This window comes from Marmota monax, unplaced genomic scaffold, assembly GCF_021218885.2.
Source record: "Marmota monax isolate L192 unplaced genomic scaffold, Marmota_monax_Labrador192_F-V1.1 WCK01_AAM20220418_F8-fsc01066, whole genome shotgun sequence".
Taxonomy (NCBI): Eukaryota; Metazoa; Chordata; class Mammalia; order Rodentia; family Sciuridae; genus Marmota; species Marmota monax.
Window position 1 is genome coordinate 67,711 of NW_026693410.1, and position 4,325 is coordinate 72,035.

Consider the following 4,325-nt stretch of genomic DNA (forward strand, 5'->3'; position numbering starts at 1 on the left):
CATCCCTGGGATGCAAGGATGGTTCAATATATGGAAATCAATAAGTGTTATTCACCACATCAATAGACTTAAAGATAAGAACCATATGATCATCTCGATAGATGCAGAAAAAGCATTCGACAAAGGACAGCATCCCTTTATGTTCAAAACATTAGAAAAACTAGGGATAACAGGAACTTACCTCGACATTGTAAAAGCTATCTATGCTAAGCCTCAGGCTAGCATCATTCTCAATGGAGAAAAGTTGAAGGCATTCCCTCTAAAATCTGGAACAAGACAGGGATGCCCTCTATCACCACTTCTATTCAATATAGTTCTCGAAACACTGGCCAGAGCAATTAGACAGACGAAAGAAATTAAAGGCATAAAAATAGGAAAAGAAGAACTTAAGTTATCACTATTTGGGGATGACATGATTCTATACCTAGAAGACCCAAAAGGGTCTACAAAAAAACTACTAGAACTAATAAATGAATTCAGCAAAGTGGCAGGATATAAAATCAACACGCATAAATCAAAGGCATTTCTGTATATCAGTGACAAAACTTCTGAAACAGAAATGAGGAAAAACATTCCATTCACAATATCCTCAAAAAAAAAATAAAATAAAATACTTGGGAATCAACCTAACAAAAGAGGCGAAAGATTTATACAATGAAAACTACAGAACCCTAAAAAGAGAAGTAGAAGAAGATCTTAGAAGATGGAAAAATATACCCTGTTCATGGATAGGCAGAACTAACATCATCAAAATGGCGATATTACCAAAAGTTCTCTATAGGTTTAATGCAATGCTAATCAAAATTCCAATGGCATTTCTTGTAGAAATAGATAAAGCAATCATGAAATTCATATGGAAAAACAAAAGACCCAGAATAGCAAAAGCAATTCTAAGCAGGAAGTGTGAATCAGGCAGTATAGCGATACCAGATTTCAAACTATATTACAGAGCAATAGTAACAAAAACAGCATGGTACTGGTACCAAAACAGGAGGGTGGACCAATGGTACAGAATAGAGGACACAGAGACTAATCCACAAAGCTACAACTATCTTATATTTGATAAAGGAGCTAAAAGCATGCAATGGAGGAAGGATAGCATCTTCAACAAATGGTGTTGGGAAAACTGGAAATCCATATGCAACAAAATGAAACTGAATCCCCTCCTCTCGCCATGCACAAAAGTTAATTCAAAGTGGATCAAGGAGCTAGATATCAAATCAGAGACTCTGCGTCTCATAGAAGAAAAAGTTGGCTCCGATCTACATATTGTGGGGTCGGGTTCCAAATTCCTTAATAGGACACCCATAGCACAAGAGTTAATAACAAGAATCAACAAATGGGACTTACTTAAACTGAAAAGTTTTTTCTCAGCAAGAGAAACAATAAGAGAGGTAAATAGGGAGCCTACATCATGGGAACAAATTTTTACTCCTCACACTTCAGATAGAGCCCTAATATCCAGAGTATACAAAGAACTCAAAAAATTAGACAATAAGATAACAAATAACCCAATCAACAAATGGGCCAAGGACCTGAACAGACACTTCTCAGAGGAGGACATACAATCAATCAACAAGTACATGAAAAAATGCTCACCATCTCTAGCAGTCAGAGAAATGCAAATCAAAACCACCCTAAGATACCATCTCACCCCAGTAAGATTGGCAGCCATTATGAATTCAAACAACAACAAATGCTGGAGAGGATGTGGGGAATAGGGTACTCTTGTACATTGCTGGTGGGACTGCAAACTGGTGCGGCCAATTTGGAAAGCAGTATGGAGATTCCTGGGAAAGCTGGGAATGGAACCACCATTTGACCCAGCTATTCCCCTTCTCGGACTATTCCCTGAAGACCTTAAAAGAGCGTACTACAGGGATACTGCTACATCGATGTTCATAGCAGCACAATTCACAATTGCTAGACTGTGGAACCAACCCAGATGCCCTTCAATAGATGAATGGATAAAAAAAAAGTGGCATTTATACACCATGGAGTATTACGCAGCACTAAAAAATGACAAAATCATGGAATTTGCAGGGAAATGGATGGCACTAGAGCAGATTATGCTTAGTGAAGCTAGCCAATCCCTAAATAACAAATATCAAATGTCTTCTTTGATATAATGAGAGCAACTAAGAACAGAGCAGGAAGGAAGAGCAGGAAGAAAAGATTAACATTAAACAGATACATGAGGTGGGAGGGAAAGGGAGAGAAAAGGGAAATTGCATGGTAATGGAGGGAGACCCTCATTGTTATACAAAATTACATATAAGAGGTTGTGAGGGGGATGGGAAAATAAACAAGGAGAGAAATGAATTACAGTAGATGGGGTAGAGAGAGAAGATGGGAGGGGAGGGGAGGGGGGATAGTAGAGGATAGGAAAGGTAGCAGAATACAACAGTTACTAATAGGGCATTATGTAAAAATGTGGATGTGTAACCGATGTGATTCTGCAATCTGTATTTGGGGTAAAATTGGGAGTTCATAACCAACTTGAATCTAATGTATGAAATATGATATGTCAAGAGCTTTGTAATGTTTTGAACAACCAATTAAAAAAATAAATTAAAAAAAATAAAAAATAAATTTGGAGAAGTTTTAACAGTTGCTTCTAGAGTCTTAACTCGGTTTTCTACAATGATAACCGTATTTGTTTATTTTAAAATTTGAGGAGGGAATTTTTCTAAGAACTCTTTCTTGTTGAGTCTCTTATTTTGGAAATTTCTCTTGGTTTAAGTAGACAAGATCTTTCAGGATCTCATGGAGTACGTGCCTTAGAGTGATTTGAAGCACTCTCTTGTTCTCTGTTAAACTGGTTCCAAACAGGGCCCCTATTGAGACTGTACAGTCAAGTGGATCTGTGTTCCTCTTCTTGGAGCTCTTCAAGGAGACAAAACATAAAGTGACAGTGGATTATTATTAATAGAACATAGTGTAACATAATACTTGCATTATTGTGGTAAAACATTCTTATTAAGATAATGTACTGATTTTTATTATGGACAGCATCTCCTGAATCTCTATTTTGTTCTAGGTCCTATACTAAGTATTTTGTATGCACAATTTTATTTCATCTTCAAACGCACACACAGATTTCATGAATTTGGCATCATCATCATTATACTCATTTTATAGATACAATGTAAGTTCTTAGAGTGATTTTAAAAGTGTACCCAAAGTTTGCACTCTATGAGGTGATATCACCCAGGGTTTTAAGGGGAATCCTTGTGGGTGAATTTGGGACTTACAATAATCTATTTCTATAATGTCAAGGTGAAAATCAATCCCTAATTGAATATCTCCTCTTCTCTCTTGTGTCTGTTTTTCTTCCTTTCCTTTTTTCTTCTCTTTCTCTCTACCCTCCTCCTTTCCTCTCTTTCTTTCCCTCCCCCTTTCCTCCTTCCTTCCTTCCCTCCCTTCCTCCCTCCCTTCCCTCCCTCCCTCCTTCCTTCCTTCCTTCCTTTCTTTCTTTCTTTCTTTCTTTCTTTCTTTCTTTCTTTCTTTCTTTCTTTCTTTCTTTCTTTCTTTCTCTTTACTGGGAATTGCACCCAGAGTCTTGTGCATGATAGACAAGCACCTAGCTCTAAGTTACATTCCCAGCCTTTTCATTTTATTTTTAGGCAGGATATTGCTGAGTTCAGGTTTGCCTCAAATATAATCCTCCTGCCTCAGCCTCACAAGTAGCTGGGATTGTATGCACCACTGAGCCCATCATGAGATCATCTTCCTAAAAACATAAAAGTATAAGCCAGACAGAAAAGAATAAATATTGTATGAATCCCCTTAAATGAGGTATCTGGAGTATTCAAATGCACAGACAGAAAGTGGAACAATGGTTACCAAAGACTTGGAGGAAAGGGGAAGGGAAGTTAGTGTTTCATGGATACAGAGTTTCAATTTGGGAAGAATAAAAATTCTGGATATAGATTGTGATTATGGTTGCACAACAATGTGAATATATTGAATGCCACTGAACAGCACATTGAAAATGGTTAAAATGGTATATTTTATGCATATTTCACCACCATAATTCTGTTTAGAAAAAAGCACCAGAGAGCTCACAGGCTAGTGAGGCCTGCCTAGGATCAGGGAGTGGAGCAGGTTCAGAGGAATCACTTAGTAGTTGGAGTCTATGTATTTAGGGCAAGTTCTTCTCTAGAAGTATTTACTGATCTGAAAGAGGCTGAACAGTGCTTTTGGAAAGCTCAATTGCCTGGTTCTATTACAATTACACTATCATACCTAGATAGCCAATTTATGTGCTTGTGTGTGTGCACACACATGTACCAGGAATAGAATCTGGGGTTATATGCATGCTA